At 49.7% G+C, this 15717-nt stretch overlaps 1 long non-coding RNA gene across 1 annotated transcript in view; it reads right to left on the minus strand.

The window, feature by feature from the left end:
- Positions 1-15717, minus strand: part of LOC129207022 (uncharacterized) — a 195102-nt gene that overhangs the window by 100190 nt on the left and 79195 nt on the right. The window contains exon 2 of the long non-coding RNA XR_008577349.1: positions 2736-2833. This is a non-coding gene — a long non-coding RNA (uncharacterized LOC129207022). The remainder of the gene's footprint in view (positions 1-2735; positions 2834-15717) is intronic.

The following is a 15717-nucleotide window of genomic DNA, read 5'->3' on the forward strand; positions in this document are numbered from 1 at the left end:
TTCCGTAGTACTCTCCGCTGTCACTCCAAAATATATTAGCAATGAATAAAAGATGCTACAGACAAGGTCAAGTGACAGGTCAATTTGGAATCGGAGCAGTCACACATCATTTTGCAGTACTTGACCTCTAAATCCCATTGTCGCACAACAAAATCACCTATTCAAGACACAGGCTGAGCTCAGTAGAAAGGATACTCTGTTTGCACCTCCCAACTGCCCTAGGAGCATGGGTTAACTTTAAAAATTCTCCTCGTTACCCACGAAGCCTCAGCGGTTAATTACCCCTGTGCCGCAGGCTGCCCAAGGTAGATGCAGCAAGGGTGAGGGGGCCAGGCAGGACCTGCTCGTGGCTCTCTGCAAACCAGCCTGTCAGAAATTGAGAAATGCAGCACCTTGGAGAAACTCTCACAGTTGGTTTTTTTTTCCCCTGATTCTTCAGAGAGTCAAGATGTGCAAGCTGTGTTCATACTCGTACTGCTTCCACTCGATTTGGGGAATTCTTCTTCAGAAAGAAATGAAACCATTCAAGCAAGAGGTGGCCGAGTGATCTGGGAGCACCGAGTGCACTCAGTGGGATTTGTAGCTTTCTGACAGACTCTGAATTTGATAAAAACTTTTTGATCTACTAAATGATCTGTCATCATAACTGCTTCAAAGAAAAAGAAAAGAAAAATCTGCTAGAAGCATTAGCTATAACTTTACAATCAATAACGAGTAATGTTTGCTTGGGACTCGATCCAGGACTCTTTTTTTCTTTTTCTCTGAATGTATTTGCCTGGCAGACGAATACAAAAGAGGGAAGGCAGAAGAGTTTACCAGGCTTGATTCTCTATTAATGATTTGGGATTATATTTAAGTAAAGCCATCTCAGATAACACCAGAAAGTATCTCCTCCAGCAATGTGCTTATTTTTCTTAAGTTCTTGATATCCTAAAGAAATTTATAACTTATACTCTGTTTTCGCCTAGGTCAGCACTGAAGGTTCCTCACCGGGCAGAGAGATGTGTGCTGCGGCTCCTCACGCCACTGCTGGCAGGACTTGTGTGGTCGGCTGCTCTCCCGTGCTCTGCACGGCCCGGAGACACGGGGGGCACAACCACGAGGCACGGCCGAAGCACCGAGGTGTGAGGTTTTATAGTTCCTGACACAGCTCATCGTGCTGTCAGGATTTTTATTTCTAGAGGGAAACTTGGTTTCACAGCCTGCTTTAACCACCGTGTTTTATAGAGCTACGAGTGCTTGCTTTTTCCTATTTCTCACTTTCCCCACTCATTTTTTTGCACCTGCCCTCTAACTTCAGCAGGAGAGGGCATTACTTCTCTTCCTCACTAGTTATCTCCGATCCTTGCCAATGAGACGGGGGGCACATCGGTCTGGACAGCCCAGATCAGCCGTGCCGCCGGGGACAGAGCGCGGGGAGCATTAACCCGGGGTCCGGGCACAGGCAGCGAGAACTGAGGCAGGTTTGCTACAACGGGATCAAGAATTTGCTGTCATTTGCAACGTTTGTTGTTTGTTTTGCTGGGTTTTTTTTTTAACTAGAGCCCTCAACACCTGGAGTTTGCAGTGAATTTAGCACCTCTTTCACCAAGAAAGCAGAGGCTGTTTGAAGGCACGTGCTCCCCCATTGCCTCTCTTAATTTACGTGCTCTGCTCTCAGCCAGAGATGAACACGAACACTGTGACACCAGGCACTCCACATCACTGCGGACTCCAAACGCTGGTGACAGCCAGGACAGCCCCCGCAACTTTTGGCTGGGAAGCCAGCAAAGTCAGCAGCACCGACCAAGCGTTTTGAGCTCAGAAAGCAGGAAAGGGGTGCAGCTACCCACGCCACCCGCCTGCTGCTCAGCTGCAACACGGAACTGCACGCACGGTGCACGCAAGCGGGTGAGGGAACAATTTTACCCATGGATGTTAAGGATGTGCCACAGACCTCACTACTTTCTACCTTTCTTTGGCATCATCTGAGTATTCTCCTTGCTGGAAGGGAACCAGAAGCAGCATCTGAGCCTCCTATTCCTACTGGATACCTCTGAAACGAGGTACAACAGGCTGAACTAAGACGGCAGAAGTCACACAGCAAGCCAGAAACACGTGTCTTGTGTTTATAAATCCGCAGGGAGCATTTCACGATTCACTGCGATTTAATATTGCCAGTTTGTGACTCATGCCATGACTGACTGCCATTGCCCTGTGCACTGCCAGGGAGGTGGCGGGCACCGTGGATGGAGGGATACGAGAGGACAACGAAGGATGGGTCTGCGAGATCTGGAGCATTCCAACAACTATACCGAGGAAAGCAGTTTCTATGTCTAGCATCAATAAGGCATGGAGGAGAAGCCAAACTTCGGAGTAATCAAGATGAAGTTAATGGGGATTTTTCTCATTGCCAAGAACAGCTCCAAGTGATAGGGCTGCGACTTTGCGCTGTGCGGCTGCCCGAGATCACCACGCTACGCTCGGCAGCACGTAAGCAATAAGGCAGAGCACAGAAGATACAGGATCCATGCGCTCTGGAGACAGTCGGCACAGCTCGTGGCATCCTCCTGGAAAGGATGCAGCTCCAGCACTCCCTGAAGGTAAGTGTTTGAAAGAGCATTACCCTCGAGCAACAATATCACAAAGAGCAAAGAACAGCATGAAATTGTTCTGCTGGTTTGCAACAGCTCTGTGTAAGGCATGATCATTGCAAAGGACTTGCCAAAGAGTCTTAAAAGCATAATGTCTCTGACCTGTAAACAGCATTTCTGCTTCTAAGTCACCCAAGGGATTCTAGGAGCGGCACTGAGGGTGTTTTGCAGGACAGCACTGCAGGACAGGAGACAGGAACCTGGCAAGAAAAAAAAGGAATAAGGATCCAAGACTAAACAGAGTTTACATCAAAAAATGTTTAAGAAACAGGTGCTTTCTCCTCAAGCATCGAGAAATCCTGCCCCTTTGCCCCACCACCCTCTCCCAGACTTGCAAAATCTCTGCAGTAAGTCTGCTGGCAAGGGGCTCCAAATCTCTCCTCCATCTCCCCAAGTTATCCCCCTCCCTAAACTCTCTGGGCAGATCTTCCCCCATCCTTGTGGCTCCCTACGTGTGTGGGACCCCAATTAGTCTCTAGCACAAGGGCCCGGACTGCTCCCCAGTGAGCCCTGCAGCTGGGCAGACCCCAGCGATGGAGAGCAGACACCTCAGGCAAGAACGGCTGTGAACACAGTTCATGGGATGGTGTGATGAGTCTCCTTGGAATTCGCATCCATCTGAGCGTCCTAGAACTGGAACCACCATGCAGCCCCTGTTGAGTAACAACCCAGACAGCTCTAGCTCACTTTTATACTCTTGGCAGAAGGCAGGCAAGTGTCCTAGCACTGAGCTGCCGTTAAAGGGACATCCACATTTTGTCACCACCAAAGCTCAGAGGCGATACCACTTACGCTTTTAATTTTGGGCCACCTATCACAGTGGACGTTCAACACCATGACAGAGACAAGAGTTGTTGTTCACATGTCTGCAGTTTCCAGACCCCTCAATTTAAAGTGAAGATGCAGAGACCCTGGGGTAATTCCCAGCAGGGATGATTTAGTAGACTTCTGAAGATCAAGACAGACGTCTCCAGTCCACTATCTTCTCTCTCGATAGTTCCCATGTCCCAGTTCATGGGCAATACGCTGTCAGCAAAAGCCACCCAATGCTGCTCTTCGCTATTTGGCTTCTTCAAACTGCAAGGACAAAATCTGATGTTGTCAAGAGCATTTTGGCTACACTGCTGCTTCCAACGGCCCAGTAAAGGACAGGGACTGTTGCTCCAACCTCTGTGTAGCTGCAGGTGGCATTTCTGCTCTGTTCTTAAATAGGAGCAGCCCATCAATATCACCAAGGGACAAAGATGGCTGAAGAGATTCAAGAAAATGGAACACATATCATCAACTTGGTTAAAAATCTACTTTTTTGACCTGGTCTATTATCTCCTGGCAATCCATTCAGTCTCATACCAAGGCACAGCAGAGAGACCGTCAATTTGGCTTATACCCAGAGGAACCCACAAAATTAAAATCTCCATGCCAAAGTCAAGTGACTTGCTCATGCCTCTCCGGTAACCCAGGACCTCCCCACCGTACGGAGCAGGTGGCAGAGTTTCAAACTCCTGGGCCTTTATTCGTTGAAGCTCAAGGAAAGATCTTTAGAGTTTTTTTCTCATCCAGCTGTAATTATAACTTTAACTCCTACAATTAAATGAAACTATTGAAACCGGCAAACAGGTATTATGAAATCTAGGTTCTCCTAGTTCTCTTTCAAACTCTCGTTAATTTATGGATATTCAGAAGTTTAGGATATCACACGAAGGCGTTTGTCATGGATTTCTTTTAAGTGTGGGATCAAAACAAAATCAAAATCCTTAGGTTACAAAAACACCACGCAAGATGGACAGATTCTGTAGTAAGAAAGCCCATCATCTCTTCCCAGCCTAAAATAAGAAGCAATAAGTGATTGACAGCAAACTATAGTCAACAGATAAAAAAGTCTGCATACATTACGATTCAGTTTTTCCTTTGTTGACTACAGTTTGCTGTCAATCATTTACAGCTTTTCTTTATGAGGTTGGGAAAAAGGTTGCAGTCTCCTTCTTCCCTAGCAAGCTGTCTGTTTTCCTGCATGCACTTTCTACCCAAGGTATTTAAATGTTCTCATCTTGTACTTAACAGAAATATATAATAAACCTCCCAATTACCTTCTACCCTTTTAAATGTCAAACCAATCAAAAGGTTGAAAGGGGAAAATTAAAGCCTATTTTCAGAAGAGCACACTTACTAATGTATTACTGACCTTCAAGAGAAGAGTAAGATAAGGCCACTTTTTTCAGTACGTATCCTGGCTTCCAGCCTACGGGATGAATTCAGAAACATGGGATCCATTGCAAAAATAACTCTTAGAAATTTTAATCAGATTTAATCTAGATATCTACCTAAAACTGTGATATCTGTTGAGTTCTGGTTTCAGTATTACCTCTGTGACTTTGATCAGATGCAAGATAATTTTGTCTGGGAAGAGCAAAGGGCGAACAGAAACCAGATCCACTCTTAGAAGAGCTGTTCAGGATATCTACAGAGACAGCGGCATTGAAAATTCATCTGCTTCCTGATTTAGTTACAAACAGGGGCCATGTGAGACTTGCTGAATTACCCATTTCGCCAGGGCACCAGCTGAAAAGGTACGTGGTGGCTGTCTGCACCGCTGCATCACGCAGCAAGAGGGGTACGGGAACGAAACCGGACTGTGCGGAGCCGCCATTGCCAAACACTTCCTTGCAAGGCTTGACTTGCATCTGGCTCCCAGTCTGGTAAAACGACAATCAGGGTCTTCTACCTATATACGTGTTAAAGCCTTTTCATGCGTATTAGAACAAGAGAGCAAAAGTATATATAGGACAAAGCAAAATGCTTATGACGTGGTTCAGCTCCCGCCAGCAGCTGAGCGCCATGCTCCCCTCCTGGCGGGATGGGGAGGAGAATGGGAAAAACAACGGCAAAGCCTCGTGGGTTGGGCTAAGGACAGTTTACTGGGATGGCAAGGGAGAGGGCAACAACAACAACAACAGTACTGATAACAGAGTGTTCACAATGGGTGATAACAGAAAGCAATTTACCGATCCAACAACCGACCGACCGGACGCCCAGCCCACACTCAGACCGTCCTGGAGCAGAGTCAACTGTTGGGATCCCCCGTCACACCAGAAGTAGAGATGGGTTCCACCCCTTCATAGCTCGATGGCATTCGGGTACACTGTGCACCAGTGTCCACTAGTGTCTCGTACTCCTGTGGGTCCGATGTGCCAGGACATCGGATCCACACAGGCCAATACACCCTATTGTCCCTTTCCTCCACCTGGCTGGAGGCAGGGCCCCTCTAATCCTGCTCATCATATGCACTACTCACTTCTTGCAAAAAGGACTTAGAAGTCCCTTCAAGAGGATCATAAGTGTGATCAGGCCTTTCACTCGATCTGGGGGGCTGCCTGGTGGAAACTGGAGCAGCATTTTTCCTGGAAGAATCCCTTTTTACAGCTGTCTTGCTTTGCAGCTCACATACTTGTGCCCGTAGGGTTGAGGTAGGCTTTCCATCCCATTTTCTCATGTCTTCTCCGTGGTGGCACAGGTAAAACCACAGGATGCCTCATGGTGTGTACGCTCTATATCCCCTCTCTGGAGCAGAGGAACGCTTACTCCTAACAGCTGAAATTATGGGTCTGTGCAGGTGGGGAGTAAGATATATCCTCTTTGAGCTGCTGGACGTCCTGGGACAGTTTCTCCACAGCCGAGATGAGGAAGGAAGAAAGGCTCTGTTCCTATTGCTGGAGTTGGCCAGCCACTTCATCCACTGTGGGTGCCTCTTCGCTTTTCCAGTTGATTACTGCCAGTGAGTTGGCATACGATGATGGTGCGCTCCGTACAAATTTTCGCCACATGGGTCAGGTACATTGGACTTCATCGGGGTCTGTGGTGTGGGAAACTGTGCGTTGTCCCATTCATTATAAACCATCTCCTGCACAGCTAATTCCCTCAGATATTGGATACCTCTCCATGGTGGTCCACTTGCCTGGCCAACATACATGATCTTCGCTGAAAGGATACCTTTCCCTCACACTTGACAGGAGTCGCCTCCAGAGGCTGAGGGCCTGTGCCTTCTTCCCAATTGCCTTGTCAATGCCCCCTTCCCTAGACAAGGATCCCAGCTGCTTGGCCTCCCTGCCCTCCAGTTCCAGGCTACTGGCCCCGTTATCCCAGCAGCAGACCAGCCAGGTAATAATGTGCTCCCCTGGAAGGCGGCTGAAATCTTTCCACATATCTCGCAGCTCACTCAGGGACAGGGATCGGGTGATCACTTCTGGTTCTGGCTCTTCTTCTTGTTCTCGTGATGGTCCCGGTTCATCATCATCTTTCACTAAGCGAACCGATTTCCTTGTGTATTTCTTTTTGTGTATAGGGGTGACTGATACTGGTATGGGTTGGTCTTTTGGCTCGGCTACAGCGCCTGCTGCAGGGGTTTGGGTAGCTGCACTCCCTCTCTTCCCTCTGATGGTGCTGTCTACTATCAAGCAGTGTTTGGTAGATTGTGGCCAGAGCCCAGCACAGCACAGTAAGTTGTGTCTCCTTGGAATACCCACAGCATTTTTCTTTAAAATATTCTACCACTTTATCAGGGTCTTGCAGTTGTTCAGGAGTGAAGCTCCAAACCATTGGGGGTGAGAAGGTCTCTAGATACCCGCCCATACTCTCCCATGTGCCATGCCAGCCCTGACCATTCAGCCTTGGGGAAGATCCCTGGGTGGTATTCTTGAAACAATTTTTGCTAACCCTGAACAGGAGTTGGAAAGCATGAAGGAGACATAGCAATAGGAATATACTGGCCTGAACATTCCAAGGGTATTCAAAATTCTCAAAAATTGTTGTAACCAACCAAAAGGGAAAAGGGGAGGTGAAAGCGTGGGAGAAGGTATCCCCCCTGTCTTCCCCATAGATTGGGTGCAATTATTAATCAATTCTGAGAGATATTCTCCAAGGTACGGGCATGACAGAAATGCTACATACAAGTACCAGCTCAGACTCATGACCGTCGATGATATCATAAGTCGTTATCACACAATACAACAATAGGAGAACATGAAGCCCTCTCCCAGAGGTGATAAACAGTGCCGCAGGGATTACAGAGAGCAAACACGGGTTTACAAACCAGAGCCATGGGACCAAACAGAACATCATTGTCACCAGCCACGGTTTAAATGACATTATAAATGCTTATAACAACTTTGTTTTAACACACTTGGGTCAGACTTGTTGTTATCACAACCGCTCAAGCCTCATGTTGGGCGCCAAGAAGGACTGACGTGATTCAGCCCCAGCCCCAGCTGAGCACCACGTGCTGCTTGCTCAGCCCTCCCCCGGCAGGATGGGGAGGAGAACGGGAAAACAACGGCAAAGCCTCATGGGTTGGGACAAGGACAGGTTACTGGGATGCGGGGTGGGATAAGGACAGGTTACTGGGATGCAGGTTGGGGTAAGGACAGGTTACTGGGATGTGAGGTGGGATAAGGACAGGTTACTGGGATGTGGGATGGGGTAAGGACAGGTTACTGGGACGTGGGGTGGGGTAAGGACAGGTTACTGGGATGTGGGTTGGGATAAGGACAGGTTACTGGGACGGCAAGGGAGGGGGCAACAACAACAACAGTACTGATAACAGATATTCACAGTGGGTGATAACAGAAAGCAATTTACCGATCCCATGACCAACTGGACGCTCAGCCCGTCCCGGAGCCACGCCGAGCCCACCCCTCCCTGACTGGCCCCTTTTGTGGTGAGCATGATGTCACACGTCACACGGTATGGAATAGCCCCCGGCCAGCCTGGCTCACCTGTCCTGGCTCCTTGGGAAAATTAACCCTACCCTAGCCAGAACCAGGACAGCTTACCAGACACGTACCCAGCCAAAGCCACAACAGAGCAAGAGTCTGACTGATGTGGATCTTATTAATCTCTTAATCCTTTGCAACATGCCATCACCTAAAATACGTGCGTGTGCATTTGGGCTATGAGAATCAGTAGTGATTTTTCCCTAAGGCTTGGCTCAGCAGCCTTTAGTGTCCCACAAAGCCCCCCCCAGGCACACACTCCCCCTGGCAGGAGCAGCAATGTCCCCTCTGTGCTACAAGTGCCACCCCTAACCCGCTCCACCGGCAGATTCCCCACTGTTCTGCATAGAGCACAGCGCAAGCACCTTCACACAGCCAAGCTGTCGGCGAGTCTGACCAGCATCGGGGAGCTTTGGTGGGGGGGCTATGGCTCCTCAAGATCCGCATTCAAAATTTGCAATCATTGAGATCATGAAAAGTCCTTTTCTGGAGAGAAAGAGCCACACGGAAAAACTTAGCGCCTTCTTAAAATCCTATTTGTCCATATTTCACTTTGTGCATATGTGATTTTGTTCCACATACGGCAAATCTTGTGTTTTCAAGGAGATTTGTGTATTTTTTGTAGAAATGCACAGAATACAGCTGCTCATGCAAGCATTTTCCCATGCACATCGCACACTGCTAGAAATCACAACCTGGCACAGGAACTGCTCATCCCTCCATATTTAGCCCATTACACAGTGATGACGTGAACTATTTTTAATATATTTGTGCAAAGGTATTTCCATAATACAATGAGGATCAAAGTCTGGTGGGCCCGAGGGTGGTAGGTGCCATCTGGGTTCCTACTACCTCCTGTCACATTACCTTCTTCCCCACACAGCAGTGAGTGCTGTTAAGGAATATGCTTACGAGGCCCATGAAAGACCACCACCCCCATTACACAGAGCGTCCTACAACAGCTGACGTCCATTCTCCACATCCAGGAGTGCCGTACCGATGCTCACGTTTGCCCTTGGCTAACTCTTCAAGGCCAAACCGTGTGTTTTCTTCTTTGCCTTCCTGACAAACGTGTGTTCCTCAGGTATGAGCATAAATTAAGCCTGCTAAGACAGAGGAAGATGCTAAATTTTATAATTGTTGCATAGTAAAACAATATCACTGGTAAAATATTAATTCTGGCATCATAAAAGCTGTGTTTACTTGCCTTTTATAGGCATACGGAGCCCAAACGTCACTACAGGACCGCAGGTTGTTCCTCTGTACGGGATAATACCAGCTATAATGCTGCAGCCCAAGGAGATTTATGATGCTGTGGCTCCCTGACTTTGAGGGCACGCTGCTCTTCCCAGCGTTTGCTGCTGCCTTTCGAATACATTTGTTCTCTTTCTGGAAATTGCTCTGCTTTATGGTTGCTCAGAGGTTAAAGCTCTCCTCCTCTTCTCGTTACCCTCCCACCCATCACAGGCTGCAAGGAGTCCCCCAACACAGCACCCAAAGGGGTCCCTGGGTCTTTCACTCTGGGTGGCCATGCAGAACCTCTGCCTGGACCAGGAGGAGGAGAGCAGTGCTCACCAGGCAAGACCACAGAGCTGGGTTCAGACCCAGGATCAGCCATTCATGAGCATCCAACCACAGGGTCTGCTCAGCTTCTATTCCACTGTCTGGAGCAAGAGTCCCCTCGTGACCTGGCTGGTCTCACTCACTCCTCCTCTGGCACAGCAGCCCCAGCCCCATCCAGCGCACGTACTCCTTGGGGGAAAGGATGGACAAGTCCCATCCGTACTCAACCACTGACAGGCAACAGCCCTGCTCATGGCTCAACAGCCAGGCAGCTGAGAAATCTGCCTCAGAGGGTCCAAAGCCCGTGGTCCCATCTCACTCTGCTCTCCTGGACTGGAGAAGAACCACTCTGCAAACATTACATGATACTGCACAATCTTAGCTGAAGAAATGAAGATAAAGGTCAAGAAAGCGCCATGTGCAGATGAACATCTTGCAGATGATGAGGTGGTGACCTTCTCCCAGAACATGCTTCAACTTAGAATAAGCTATTTAAAAGGCTCATTCCTCACAGCTACTTGTCTCCTGGGGGATTAAACTTGGGCAGTTGTTTTCTCAAAGGGGCAAGTCTTGTTTCACAAAGAAAACGCAGCCCCATTAAGCCCTTGCTGGGACTTTTGCATGGGACTACAAGCATTTTGAAGGGGGGATGGACATACACCTGGAAGAAAAGCACTGTGCTATCTCAAGGAGGGTTGCTGCAGCACCCAGAGCAGAGTCGGAGCTCCCTGCAGCCTGAAGCACATGGTGTCCCCTGCCCTTGGGGTGCCAGCAGCCACAGAGATCATCACGCAGCCCTGTAAAGTTACACAAACTTAAACAGATTTTGTTTTCTTTGCTGCCTTGGCTTCTAAAATCTATTAACGTGGCACTAGATGTCCCCAAGAATAGCGCCTGCCAAGTCCGTTCCCACTCTCTAAAACCACATTATAAATCATATGCCAGGAGAACATCCTGAATGCTGATGACTGGAGGTTATGGCAGTGATGAGGGCTGCCAGGAAGAAAAATGGATTTTCCTCCCCCAGTCCCAGCAGAAGTGTCCAAACACGCCGCAGCCACTGCCCTCCGGGCTGCCGCTCTGAACAAACGGGAGTATGTTTATAGGAGCGATCACCATCTCTGCACTGCTTGTTAACACAATTAACGAAGGGACGGTTCAGTGGTTTATAGCTCGAGGTCTAACAGTGGTAGTAACAAGAGGGGCCTTCGTTAAGACAGTTTCTTCCATTACAGCACAATAAAACTATTATTAGTTCTATATTCAGATAATAGAGAAAAACAATTTCCAGTTACTGTAAATCTTCTGAGGCTGAAGCAGTACTGCCACGTCACCTATTTGCTTGTTTGCTGCCTTTTGAACATTTCTTAAATGGGGCTGTTGTTAGCAATTTAGCTTCTCAAGACACAATGCAGTTAATTTGTAAGATCAAGCTGGATGCAACGCAGGTAATCCGGGCTGCACGCAGAGGACTCATCCATCCTGCTCCAGCAGCGCACCCCTGGGCAGCCTGTGCGGGTCCAGCAGGTCACCGGCACTGGAGGCTCCTTCCAAGGGAGGTGGACACCAGCCGTTTGAACTGGCCAGAGACACCTGCGCGTACCGGGTGATCGCCTGTGTGCTACCGAGAGCTCTCTGTCCACTGTGCACTGGGTAAGACAGGGTGGGAAAGCTGTTCACGTAAAGACGATCCCAGTTTGATTTGTGCTGTCTAATGAAGTAGTTGCGAAGAAATTGGATGAGTTTCTCTGAAGGAAGCAAGAGTGAGGGAGCACATATGAGAAAGGAAGAAGTATAATGCTGGGACGAACCTCATGTGGACATGAATTAGTCATGAATTAATTTAGACTGGAAATTACAAGAAAGCCCCCAGGCCTCGCAGGAGAGGAGCTCCGTGTTTCCAAACACAGTATGGGGCCTGGGCGTCAAACTGCTGGGAGGCAGAGGCAGACGAGCTCTCGTCCACAGCTCTGCAACAGCACAGCAGAGATGCTGGAGCAAGAAATGCAAGCTTACGTCACAAGTCTTAAGGTGCCCAATACATTGAGGAACCTAGTAAGGGCTGTAAGGTGCCTTAATTGTCACGTGTCTGCACAACGTTGTATTAATCCCATGCCTCAGGGTTTCTATATGCTGCCAGAGGGGGCCTGGGCCAGCTCTCCTTTTAGGAATAAATTCTTTGCTTTCTTTTCATCTTTCATCTTAGAAGGTGGCCAGCACTTGAGATGGGATGGAACATGACACACTGTGTGCTCAGTACCAGGAAAGCTTCAGGAGACTGCTGTCTTGGTCAGTTGATCAGAGGTCACCAGGAGAACGCCTGCTTGGGTAAATACCCTCCTAGAAGTAAAAGCCCCCCATCTCTATGCATGACTTTCACCAGCGTACTGTATCATTGCAAGAGCTGGAACTCCTGACTCAAGCTCTAAGCACCTACGTCCAACAGCAGGTCAGGGCTGGTTGGCTTGCAGCCGTACAGTAGCGAGCCCTGTGGATATCACGGAGCTGAGTTCAAGAGAGGTTCCTCGCATTGCCCTTGGCTGAGCCACCGACCGCTGCTTCACTCATCTGCCTTCCTGCTCATTCTCTCTACAGTCACAAAAGCTAACCAAAGACACGCCAGGCTTAGGAGCACTCTCAGCTCCTGCTTCCAGGACAGGGACCTGAGGACGGGAGCTTGGGGCGTGGGGGAGAGTGTCACTGGCGTTAAGACAACACAAGCAATGCCAGGCTCTGTCTCCCAGTGGATTGGGCAGACAGCCACGCAATTGCAGCAGCCTCAAATGGACCCGTGCTCCTCTCACCTAAACCCTTTTTACCCACTTCCCCCACGCACAGTCCCCAGCTGAGGGGTCTCCTTATCTCTGTTCTGCTCTGCAAGGCTCCAGGTCTGGGAACGGCAGGAAAGGCTGGAGATAAATAAAAAGAGAAAGTAGTATTTCTGTTTCTTCCCAGAAGGACAGGCGCTTTCACAAGAGGCGCAGAGCAGGCTGTGCAGAGAGATGGAGGAAGAAGCAAGGAACAAAAGGCAAAGGAGGACCTGTTTGCCAGGAGAGAATGAAAAGCCCAGCACTTCTACATCTGGCTCTTTCAGCAGAAGAGAAGGCAAGGCAGCCAACTCTCCTCTGAGCGGATCCTCCCTGGTTCTGTGATCCAAAAAGCACCCCAGAGCACACGGGGACAGGCCAGAAACAGCAGAAAGCAGCTCCCCACGCCCACGCTGAAGCCGTGGCGGGGAAGAACGAGCTGCAGACAGATGCGAAACGCTCAGTGCTGAGGGACGGCACATTAAAGGAAGGAGCGGTTTGGGGACAGCAGGGGGGAAGGACGACCCAGCATCACCCCAACAGCTTACTGAGGCAACGTGCAAAATACAAATGCCAATTAAAGAGTTAACCCCACTCGCAGCACGTGCGGTGTGGAGACACAGACTGTGCAGAAGGGCTCCCAGCTCCCCTGGCAGCAGGCAGAAGGTGTCCGTGCACGTGCAGGTGTGCCGCAGACCAGGGAAGGCCAGACCTCTGCAGTTTCTATGGCAATCCCTCACCTCCTCAGCCCGTTTCTCAGGGTATGGAGCACTGGTCCGCCTATTAAGAAACACTCCACATTAATTCTAAATGCTTGCTTTTTTTTTTTTTTGCAACAATGCTGTTAGGGCTGGAAAAATTCAAAAGAGCAAAACCACAAAAAAAATGTCTTCAAAACAGAGGCAGTGCCGGCAGGCAGAGCATCCCATCACAGCGTGCACAGAGGACAGCCGTGCCGGGTGGCCGCATGCACACCCCTGGTAGCCACCTCTGACCGGGCGAGCGTGGGGCTGCTGCAGCCCAGCACTCAGACACACGTGCACAAGGGTCACTGGGTGCCAAAGCTCCTTCGATGTCGGTGCAGACGGGCCGTGCCAGCGCTGGAGCGTGGCTGCTATCGGAGGACCACGAGTGCCACCTGCAGCACAGCCCTCAGCCACACGCCGCCGGCGCTGCGCAGCATCTTCTTGGCACCAACCCTGCCCAGAAACTCTGGGCCGCTGGTGATCGGCTCCCCACCAGTCAGGGCTTGCTATGGGGTTTAGCGCTGCAGTTAACCCCAGCAGTAAGAGCTCAGGCTTTGCCGAGAGACAAACCTGAACTTCCTAACAGAGAACAGCAAAGCAGGGCGTCCAGAACACGCCATTTTCCTCCAACTTTCTATTTTTGCAAAGAGGCACTTTCACATCAGGACCAGAGGTAAAACAGAGAAGTAGGCGAGGGCAGAAGGAATCACCCAAGTGTTTTCTGAGTTCTTGTTTTCTTTGGGATTGCCGGGAAGCTCCTCTCCACAGCTGGCCGTGTGTGCCCACGCCATGGCAATCCGACGGGGGAAGGCTGTCAGGAGCCAGCCCAGCCTCTGCAGGGTCTGAAGATGACACCCGCCTGATTTAAATACTAGAGAGCAGAGTCATTTGAACTGAGACTGTCACAGGTATGAGTCCTCCAATACCCCTTTGCTTTGACTTCTCCATGCATGTGTCCTCCTGTTCTCAAAGCTGGTCATGAAGCTCTAACATAGTTATGACCAGAGCTGAGCATTTCAGGTCAGCCTCAAGCCAAGAGACAAAGGACTGATACTGTCCTGCGTCTCTCCTGCACAGAGTATGCTGCTACTGTTCTCAGCATGTGAGACGGACATTTCATCCCATGCTGAGCATCCCATTTCCAAGGAGCACGACTACTCCAAGATGCACAAGGAAGCCAAAACCACTGATAATTCCCATTCAGCTTTTTAACCCCAGCACAAAACTGACCATTTCAGAAGCTACATCTGTCACTTGTGGCATAAGTGGCACAGACACGTCATTCAAGGCTGGCTTAACACAAGAGCCCCCACACCCACCACCCCGCCAAGGTGACGGTGTGAATCAGATCTGGTGGTGCCACGCAGACCCCTCTTCTACCCTTCCTGCCATCAGCTAAGACGGAGCACTGAAACAGCTCCTAGCAGCACTGCCACGGGATGCCCCATCCCCTGCACAACCTGCCACTCACTTCCATCCCCGCCAGCATCCCAGCTCCCCGTCCCAGCACAGGGCAGGAGCAGTGGGAAAGAAACAGGCGCTTTCAAAATGTCCGTTGCCAAGACATCTTCCACAGTTTCCTCTCTTGTGCCCTCGCGTTACCCACATAGTTCTTCACAAGGGTGCTCAGCGGAGCACCCTCGGGGATGGCAGGCTCTGATCCTCCTTCCCAGGATGGTCATCCCCCAGCCGGGAGGGCTGCAGGTGCCCACTGAGAACCTCCAAGCACATCTTCTCAGCCCAAGTGGCACTGGTTCCAGGCCAATAATCAAGGAATTATCACAGAGGAACCTCGACAGGCAAATATACCAACAAGAGAAAGGGTGTGATGTTCATCCGGCCGAGCTGCACCTTTGCAGCCTCCACACAAACCATAGTCACCTGGAGACACAAAGCACAACGGCTGCAGCCCAAGGCACTCTGGTGAGGCAACGGGCCTCTGGTGAGGCTTTGCTTTTCTTTCAAATCCTGTTTTTCACATATACCCACAATTACACTGGCTGGAAGCAGCTGTAAGAGAACTAAGGTGAAATTAGTTCCAGCTGTAAAATGTCTGTTGCTGTTTAAGAAAAAGGACTGCCAAAAGCTGTCACCGCTCTCTTCTGCACACCTGCTTGATGGATACGTGTCCATCTCTTCATACAGAAGGATACAAAATGGATTGGAAATTCCAGCATCTCTGAATCAGAGAGGTCACCCAGAC

This window comes from Grus americana, chromosome 5 (genome assembly GCF_028858705.1).
Source record: "Grus americana isolate bGruAme1 chromosome 5, bGruAme1.mat, whole genome shotgun sequence".
Taxonomy (NCBI): Eukaryota; Metazoa; Chordata; class Aves; order Gruiformes; family Gruidae; genus Grus; species Grus americana.